This window comes from Crocodylus porosus, unplaced genomic scaffold, assembly GCF_001723895.1.
Source record: "Crocodylus porosus isolate Cpor-Errol unplaced genomic scaffold, CroPor_comp1, whole genome shotgun sequence".
NCBI classification, from domain to species: Eukaryota; Metazoa; Chordata; order Crocodylia; family Crocodylidae; genus Crocodylus; species Crocodylus porosus.
The window spans coordinates 25142521-25152896 of NW_017728947.1; the positions used below are offsets into that span (position 1 = coordinate 25142521).

The window sequence follows — 10376 nt, forward strand, 5'->3', positions numbered from 1 at the left end:
AAATTACAAAATTATACACTGTTTTAAATAGAGGGGTATGTGTCAGGAGATGGATTAAGACTAAGTTAGAGTCAAACTTCTGACTTTCACAAATTGACTCTTCTTTCTCCCTTCATAGACAAAGTATTCTTCTAAGCCCCTCCAAAACAGTAAACCAGACACTATACCCTTTAACTTCAGATGCATATCTACTGACTATGAAAAGGGCTGCTTGCTTAGGTATGGACAGCAAATCTGACCTGGACATTTGCTCTTCTCCCACTCCTGAATCCTTGATTCACCTTTCTAAGCAGGCAACTTAATCAACTCAAGTCCACCCAACAAGCATCTGGCTAGTAGTTGTCAACTCTACGCCATACTGTTACATGCTGCTCTTCCTCTGAATCACTGCTATGCCTTGACTTGGATCCAAGAAATCCTTCCTAACTCTCCTTCTGGTGTGTGTGTGTGCCATGCATACATGTGTGCAAGCACACTGCAGACAACCTGTACACTTTATCCTTATCTGTATGCATTAGACTTAAATCATTGAAAACATTGCGGGGAAATTACACGTTTTCTATTCAGATTTGTTCATTTGCTTGCCATTCAGGGTATGTATTCTTTTGCTTCTTCCTTATATTTCTTGATGGTACCAAGGGAGTCCCATCACTGAAGTATCTGAGGCAATGAAAGATTAAATAATTTACCCAAGAGCACACAGGGTTTTCTACAGGGCTAGTTATTTCTTTCAGTTCACCTGAGCTGCAGTGCAGTGCCTTAACCACAAACACAACCTCTGTCCCCTTGGTATTTCTTCCATTAGCATCTCCCCTCTCCACCTCCCCTCTTCCCCCCGCACAACTTAAGTGGAATTATCCAAAACGTGAATTATCCATATAACTAGGACACAGTCTGGGCACGTCTACATGTTCATTAATGCACCATAAAGGTGGCGCCAACTTAATGTGCTATAATTGGCACTACCCACACATTAGCACAGATGAATTGGGGAGGGGGGGTTGTGATGCTACTTCTCATTAGACTAAATCTACTGCGCATTAGCACATTAGCATGGGTTTTGCTCACTGTGCTAATGCACAGCAGAATTAGTCTTCTGCGCATTAAGCATCTCATAGAGTTGCACCCAAGTAAGAGGTAAACATGAACGTACAAGAGGTAAAAGCCAGGGAATTTGAATATGTTTGTATGAAACTGTAAAACCTTGCATCAATTAAACTTGTTAATAGAAAGATTAAAAATTCTTGTGAATGTGCTTCCTTTACCATTTAGTGTACCATATTTAAAAATCCCCATTGAAAACTGCTGGGTGAGTGCAGTTTTGCAAATCTGGCCACTTATATGGGGGAAATAGTACTTTTATTATTTCCATAAAAAGTCAGACGTTTCAGATCTCTCTGCTTTTTGTAGGTATGAGAGAAATCCCGCCATCAATTCCAAGTCCTGCTCTTACAGTCATATATTGCACCGAACACCCATAACCAATGAGATTTTTACAGGCAAATAAGTCAGGTCCTTAATAAACAACAACAGAAAGATGAAAGCCTTCTTTTCTTTTCTTCTTTTCTTAACCTTACCTCATGCACATATCCTGATATGCAGTGTACTACTGCTAGGACCTCTGTTAGCACTGCCACTCCCTGCTTATGAGTTTCAGATTTCTTGCTCTCACATGTTGTAAGAAGTAAGCATCAGAAGATGGACATTTCCTATACTTCCAGTGAGTCAATACTATATGATGATGATTTCAGTCCTTATGTGAGATTACAGATTTTGTCATGTTGTTACTTTATCAGAGTGAAGTTTTGTAAAGTTAATAGTTTGGATTTTAGTCATTTAAGTTATGATATTTTCCCACTTGTTCTAGCAGTCAGCCTGAACTTGCACGTGCATGTGTGTGTGTGCATGCATATGTGTGTATATGTGTTGCGGGAAAGTAGATTATATCCTTCTTCCCAGCACCTCTGTGAGTAGTTACATCTTCTTCGTGTAACTACAGCTGTCCTTCAGCCTTGTTGAGCTCTTGTAAAATCCCTTCCTTCTGTCAGATTCTCTTTTCCTATCAATAGAAGTTAGAGCCTCCATTTTCTGACCTCCATCAACATGACTGGGCATCTTGCCTCCTTGCCTGTGTACTCAATGGTCACCAACCAGAAAACAAAGGGAACTGTTTATGGCCTTGTTCTCATTCTGACAGCCAATCATGGGAAGCACTGGAGATTGGAAAGTACCTGAAAGTGCCTGGGTGAACAATGATTCACTTCTGCACTTGAGACAGGATTGGACCAGAGCATGACATTTGGGAGGGAAGGGGCTAGTCGCAAGGATCTGAAGCCAAACTAGAGAGTCAAGTTTAAACCTGATACCAAGAATTTCAGTTCACTGAAAACAAAACTGTAGAGACTTGATGCTGCTTACAGTCCAGATGGAAGCCTTGATCGCCTAAGAGCTGATGATGCCTAGCTCCCCAAACACCTGGGGATGATGCACCAAACTGATTCATCATGTCCAACTGGTGGACCTCCTGTTTTTGTCTTCCCTCAAATACCCCCTGACTTCATTCACTGCCTTTTCCTTCTATTGGAAGAGACTGCCAAAAAGGTCTGTGCCCTTTCTAGTTTCATTAGTGGCCTTAGTGGACTCAGTGGGTTTTTGCCCTATTCACTAGGGGTGTCTATACACAAGCTCTGGGGTGGGAGGGAGGGAGGAAACTTTAATTAGAGTGGCTCGGAGAGCTGCTGTAATTAAAGTGCCCCCAGCGTCACATGTATATGCATCTTTCTGCGCTTCAAAATGATGGTGGGGGCACTTTAAAGCACCCTTGCTATCATTTTGAAATGTGGGGACACTGAATATACATGACATGGAGGCTGCTGGAGCATGCTACTTAGCATGCTTCAGCAGACTCACAAGACTTGATTTACTGAGTCTGCTCCAACACGTGCTAATTAGTGTCATGTGTATAGGTGCCCAATGTTACAGGCAAATAGGAGGATTTACTCCCCAGTGCAATAATTGCCAAACTCCAGAGCAGGTAGTGTCTCCTAATGTTTGGTGAACAGGTGTTATGAAATACTAGCCAGTTCCAGTGCTGTTCCTTTTAGCATTGTCTTAGTATTTTCACTGGAAACAATATTTGAACCATTTTATTATGAAATCCTTTATACCACATTATAATATGTGTGATAGAAATGTGAACTACAGAAACATGCATTATATTGATTTACTGTATGTTATAGGAAGTGCAAATCTCACAACTACCCTTGGATTTCAAGGCAGGCAATTTTGTTTTCATCAGAATTCTTTAGCTTTTTATTTGAGTGTAAATATCTAACAGGAAATAAGCCTTGGTAACTGTTTTGTGTAAGTCCTTTATAGCATGATCTGAAGATAATAATAGTTTTTTATTATCTTCATTTAAGCTGTACATACATTTTTTATCAATTGAAACACGCAATTATTAGGCTGTTTTAAAGGATTGTTTTCTTCTTCTATTTTTTTAAGTGGACCAAAAAACACCAAAAAACTAATTCTTATCAAGTTCAAACACTTTTGAAGTCAATGTAGCTCTGCTAATTTATACCAAGTATGGATCTGAGCTGCACATTTTCAAAACACATTCATGTTGCGTAAAGTAGTTTTATGTCATTAATTAAGTATATCACTTTGCCTGCGTCATATCACCCTGCCACTATTTCCCCTGTCATTGCCTTACTCTTATAGAAAAGTTTCATAATCAATCAATGAAAAAGTTATTTTAAAAGATGCTGAATAATAGAAAAGTTTCAGAATAAGATAAGGCAATGCTATAAAATGCTGGTTTATTTTAAGTCACTAAAAGTAATGGCCTTCTATTGCTCCCTCCTTACTACAACTGTTTCTTTCTTTGTTTTTCAGACTGTACTGCTTCTTCTAGACTTTTGTCCCAGTTTTTGCTGTTATAGGCTCAGTTCTGTGTTCGGAGTTTCATGGGGGTTAAGCCTCAGTAAGGGATGAAGAATCAGATCCTGAAGAGTTGAGAGAAAGGTGAGAGTAAGAGAAACATGAGAGTGTCTGATACATCTTCATTGCAACTGTATCTTCAGAGGTAACAATCAAATAAATTGAAAGGCAGGAAAAACTCAGACCCAGTTACATTTTCGTCTGGTATAATTGTACTGTACCTTAAAGGTGATTTTTAATAAGCAGAGTCCTATTGAATTTTCCTAGAACATTATCCTGTATTTTAGTTACCCAGGCACTTAACCCACATCTGTCATGATAACATCTGGTTTACATTCATTTTACATTTTAAAAATGATTATATGAAAAAAACGAGTCATCAATAAAATATCAAAAAGTATTGGACCATTATCAGCTCCCCATACTCATACTTTGTCATGGTTTTTGATGGATGAAAAGCCTGATTAAACAGGAAAGGTTTACTGCATACCCTAGTTATTGTTGTCCTGGAGGGCTGGCAAAATATCAGAGGGTGCAGATTCCACAGAGGAGAGTTGTTCTTTGGCATTAGTTTCATTGCAAAAATGAAAAGAAGCACAGTCTCATCAGAGCCAAACATGGCAGAACATTAGCTACCTGACTGTGATAGCTCTCAGGGTAGATAGGGTTCAGACATTGTAACTATTGCCTTGAAAACTACCCAGAAATGAACAAGGCACAGAGAGAGGTCATGGAGCATCAATACTATATGCATGTAGAGAACTGCCAGGCACAAAGGGTCAGCAACTAACTGTACCTTCTGTTTACACCAGAACCTAGGAGTTGTCTGCATGAACCAGCTTTCACTGGCAGCTACCCCAAGCCTGAACTGACAAGTAGAGGAGAGAAAAGGCAGACAAACTATGTCTGGTTCCCCCTTGGAGAAAGAAAGTAGTTGTGCATGCTTCCCATATGCTAATCTAATATATTCCATGCAGGCTCCAGTCCTCAGGACACCAGGGAAATGCCTGAGAACTAAGTTTTAAGGACTAATAATGACATATTGGTAAATATTAACTATTTTATAGACAGACTACCTGAAGCTGAGAAGTGCTGAGAGCTGAAAGACCTGACTCACAGTCCCCTTCTCTAATGAACAGTTGAAGTCATCAGATTTTCCTGACTTCTTCATACAGTAGTGTTAGTTGAGCAACTAAGTGATTTGATCTAGCCTGATATCAGCTGTTTCTCCATGTCATTGTTTTACAGCTGGATAATATGGACAAGCACACTTATAGACCCACACACTTTATGTTATGATGCAAATACTTTATTCCATTCCAAACAAATAATGTGTGTGTTGGGTGGGGGGTAAGTGGGAGGGGAATTATTTCTCATGTATTTCTGAGCATAATATTTAACTCACTGGGTGCAGGAGAAATATTGTTGTCTTGCAGTTTTGAAAAGGAAGCGAAGATTGCCTGGTGCTAATCCAGATCCTATGGTGTTGTGTGTATAAAGCCTGATCCTGCAAACCAAAAGTAGAGATATTTTTGCTATTTTACTAGTAACTTTATTAGAAACAAAGTTCTCTATGGCATAATATTTTGGTATAAAATAGGCACAAAAAAAGTGTACATCATAAATGAAGTGGAAAAATAAATTAATGTCCATAGACAAGTTTAAGTTCTTTCTGTGACATGTGCTGTCTCAGTTGAAATACTTATCTTGTGTTTCAGAGGGATTTATGCAAGTTATAGCTAGAGTTGTGATATTTTGTTTAGCTTTGTGGAATTCAGTTGACCAGCATAGTTAGTTATTAGTGATCAGGTTAGATATTAATTGAAGACATGCTCTAATCCAGGGATTCTCAAATTGTGTTATGCATACCCCTGGAGTATGCAAGATACATCTGGGGACACATGGGAGAAATTGTGTAGTGGCAGATTTTAATTTTCATTATAATAATACTTGGTACTTAAGGGGTTAAACTATGCTAGTAGGGGTACATGGGCAGCTGGTAATCTGGAAGGGGGTATGCAATGATAAAAAGTTTGGGAACTTCTGATCTAATCTATACCAAGAATGCCTGATTTGGTGAGGCTAAATCAAGCAGTTTTGTTTTGTACTTTTGCCCTATGTTAGAAAAAAATAAAATAAAGATTTCCAACAGTACTTAACAACATTTAATCCTATTACATTACTGATATTTTATGTTTTACATGTATTTTTTTCCAGGAGTTTTAAATAATGTAATATAGCTTGCAACATTTTGAACACACATCATACTTAAAAATCCTAAAAACTTAACAGTTGTTTAGAAGCAAAAGTCCTGGTCCTGAGATGCACATGGTTACACTTGCACTGAAATCAGCACTTCATGTTAGAAAAAAATTGTTTTCATCAAAAAAGTACACAACCCCAGCAAAGTATTAAAGTGTTTGGTGATACAAAGGGAAATATTGGAATTCTACCTTGGATACTGATATAAAAATATTTAAACTCACAGATCTAGTCCTGCTCACTATAGAGTTCTTTAGGTTATTAAAATACATTCAGTTTAACAAGAGACACTGAAAGTAATTGTACAATGCATGCTGTTCAGCATTTTGTAACACTAAGGGCCAGTCCAACCATTAGGTGAACTAGGCAGTTGCCTAGGGTGCCAAAATTATATGCAGAACAAACTAACAGGAACATCATTCCAAATAACAGTCCTGACCGGCTACAGCTCCACCTTGGTCTAAGATCTTTGGTTCAGCAAGGGGAGAAAGACCTCTAAAAAGATCTCAGAGGAAAGATCACTAGAATCATGACTCCCACCTTTTGGGCACTGAGGTACACAGTGGTGGGGGTGCCACGGTACACAGTTCACCTAGGATACCAATTACCCTTGGACCGGCCCTGGTAACACTTCTTGGTTTAGCTAGTCAGTGAAGTTCTTGGGCCATAAACAAAGTTACTGATTGTAAGGAGCAATTTGAATAGGAAAAAGTGTATCATAAAAGGAAAATGAAAACCAAAAGGAAAAGTGTGTAGATTATGCTTAATTCAGCTCTAACCGAGTTGATAATATGCAAGAAGGACTTAAGAGGATTCCCAATGACATGTCTTCACACTTAGAAGATTCATACGTACTTTACAGGTGGATGATACTGAGTCATAAGCCCAGGCTGAAGAACACAGCAGTGTTAGATGTAGACAAGCTTAAAGTGGAAATGAAATGAAATTTTACCATTCTAGTGTTTGACCCTGGAAAAACAAAAGCCAGTTTTATAATTTCTGTAGGAATAGAAGCATCACTAATAGCTACTTAATGGAAGTTTTGGTAAACTTGTACCTTTCTGATCTAATATTTACAGTCTATCAAGTAGAACAAAGAGAGGGATGTTCCAGCCTACAGTGTGTGGGCTGGAAATGGAAGAAAAACAACATTCAGCTTATGACAAAAAGGAAGGTAGGGTTAGCAATAACTTCTGTAGCAAAACCTCTATTTAATATTGACTATTTAATACATGTACAATAAAATCATAAAAAGGTCTGCACAAAACCTGGACAGTAACACCTCTGCTTCTTGGACTGTTTGCAATCTGGCTCCAGATCTGAGTTTTGTGACTGCAGTCCTTCTGTAATTAATAAGGAACAGCAGATATAAAACATAGCTATCTGATGGATCTCAATCCAGCAAAGCACTTGAAACATACATGACTTAAAGCCATTGGAACACGTCCCATTGACATCAGTGGGTAATGCCATTAAAGTGGCGAATGGGAGTAATGCAAGCCCAGCCTTCAGGTACGGAAACAGTGCAACATGCATCCTAGAGAATTTCAGTGGGACTAAGTACATGCTTAAAGATAGACTCAGACAAATGCTTTAGTGCCCTGCTCTATCGGGGCACTTTCTAAACTCCATGGGATAACAGATTTTTTTTCAATCTATGTTTAATTATTTCTGACTGAGAAGCATAGCATTGAGAAGCTGGGATTTCAGCCCCCCTCCACCAAGCTATGGCCTTGATTACTCCTGTGTTATTGAAGAGCTCACTTATGAACCTGCTGCAGCTCATTTACGAACTCAGTTTCCCCTTTTGAATATTGGGGTTCCACTTGACAACTTACTTGGCACAGAAGTGTTGTGCAGGTTACTTTGTACTTACAAAGAGTCTTGATAATGCTGAATGTATTCTAGGGGTCTTTACCCAGGTGAAATTCTCACTTAGTTCAGCCCAGACCTCAGAAGTACTAAAGTTTATCATTGGCATCTGACTGATTTCTTTTCCTAGAAGGATTTGCTGGAGGAAAATTGGAAAACAGGGGGGCCAAGAGCAGTGTAGTGAGAAGGAAGAAATTACAGACAAATACTAGTAAAAATAGGGAGAAGTGCAAGGGTTTTAGGGTTTATTTGTTCTGGAAGATTTCCTATTATTTTGTTAGTTATGCTTGGTTCAGTCATTGCATCAGCTATTCTGGGTATTTGTTTTCTTTTATTCTGTGTTTCTTTTTACATTTTCCCTCTCTCCTTTTCTCTCTTCTTCTCTTGTATCTCCCTTCTTCCTGCTTTACAGAAGAGAATTAAAGAGGAAGTGATTTATTCTTGAAAAATATATTTGAATGCAAATAAAAAATGAATGGTCCATCTCTTTCTGATGATCCTTCCTAGTTCTTCCTTATATACCCCCACTTTCTATAATTCTCTTGGGTCTGAATGTTCATGTTCCTTAACAGATAACTTATTCCAAACAGTACCACATGCTTCCCACTCCTCTGATATAGTCCCAAACCTAGAGTTGTTACTCAGAATTCCTATTGAAGTCTGTAGGACATTTAATAGTAGCAATGTTGAGCTTTGGATATATCTCTTTCCTTAGACAACAGTTCAGAAGTAACTGAAGCATTTGCTTAATTTTTATGCACATAAATATGGCCATTGACTTCTATAGGACTGCTGTGTGCTTAAAGTGAGGAACACGCTGATGTTTTTTATTAAACCAGGGTCTTAACTGAATGCTGCTAGAGAGTACCTTGATCCACTGGTGCAGGAAATGCTTTTTCCCCACCCCCACTTTCATAATGCTTATGGGATTAAAAAAGAATTGCAGTGAGCCACAGCAACAAGAGGTTGATTGATACTGAAGTGTTTTCATTATGGTTACATTTCCTTAAGTACTTAAAGAAAGGGTCCACTACCATTTCAGAGAATCCAGTAATCAAGTTGCAATAGTAACAGATTACTGCTGTCATGCTTCTTTTTTCTCCAGGTTCTGATTTCTCTGCCTATCTCTGGTTTTATTTTAGTAAGAGATACCCAGTGGCTCATTTTGCTCAGGTCATCCAGGAGGACTTACCTGGGCCAATAGTTTCCATTACATTTATCTCATCTCCTGTCTTCTGCAGCTAAACTAAATGAGTACTGCACAAGACCCATAAGATATGTTTTTAAATCCATCTGAGTCAGTGTTGTTACCACATCTTTAAACTACATCTTAGAAGTCGTCCTCAATGATGTGGTTTTTTTTATCTGAATAACAAAAAGAGTTTACTCAAAACACTTTCCAACAGCTGTGGGCAAATAAATATTGAATGTAAAATTACCAGGCTAGATGCTAAACCCTCACTGAGGTTCATTTGTGCTGCAGGATCCATGCAAGGAACCTGTGGCCAGCCATAAATTGCCAGCTGAGGATTTCCATAGCATGAAGAAATTCTCAGTTGATGCAAAGCTGGCATCACTGGCCTTACTCAATCACACTCTCTCCATTCTAAATCCAGGATGGAGAACTGGGTCTAGAGTGCAGAAATGCTGAGCCAAGAAAATACTTTCCAAGTAGATTGTTCAAACCAGTTTAAATGTTGGAAGCTATTCTGGCTTATGCAAGGGTCTAGCTGAATTCTGAGCAGTTTCAGGACTGGACAGCATTGTAAAGGTAGCTTAGAGCGAGCCAAGTCTCCTGTTGTGCCCATCATGAGAATGAGCTTGGCCCACATGAAAATTCAGTCCTTTGTATTTTAAAATGAATCATAATGCAAAATATCTCCCTTCCATTCTGATACTGACCTCCCTCTCATACCCAATTCAGGAGAGAACGACATGACACAAGTTAAGGTTCTGATTCTGTGTCAGTCAAGTCAGTGTCCACTTCAGAGGGAGTTTTGTCTGAATGAGGTGAATAGAATCAAGCACTAAAAGCTTCATTTATGAAGCTTTTCTGGAAACTTCATTTTAAAAGTCCCCAGATCCTAACTTCTTTTCAAATTAGCATTTCAATGTGATTCTATTAAGGGTTGCTTCTATGTACCCCAAGGTGTCAATGCAACACGTGCAGTGCCTAACCCTTGTTTAATGCATAATATTCCCTGATATTTTGAGGAGACTGAAAGAAAACAAATATTCCTGTGCTTTGAAAAAGAACTAGACATTGAAGTGTGTGTGTGTGGGGGGGGGGTGTTTAGTAT

At 38.7% G+C, this 10376-nt stretch overlaps 1 long non-coding RNA gene across 1 annotated transcript; it reads right to left on the bottom strand.

Annotated features, from left to right (window-relative positions):
- Positions 1-3673: 3673 nt before the first annotated feature.
- On the bottom strand, positions 3674-7167 carry LOC109321027. The gene is made up of 3 exons (XR_002103941.1): positions 7060-7167; positions 5348-5449; positions 3674-4007 (listed from the first exon to the last, which is right to left on the bottom strand). It is a non-coding gene; the product is annotated as an uncharacterized LOC109321027 (long non-coding RNA).
- Positions 7168-10376: the final 3209 nt, after the last annotated feature.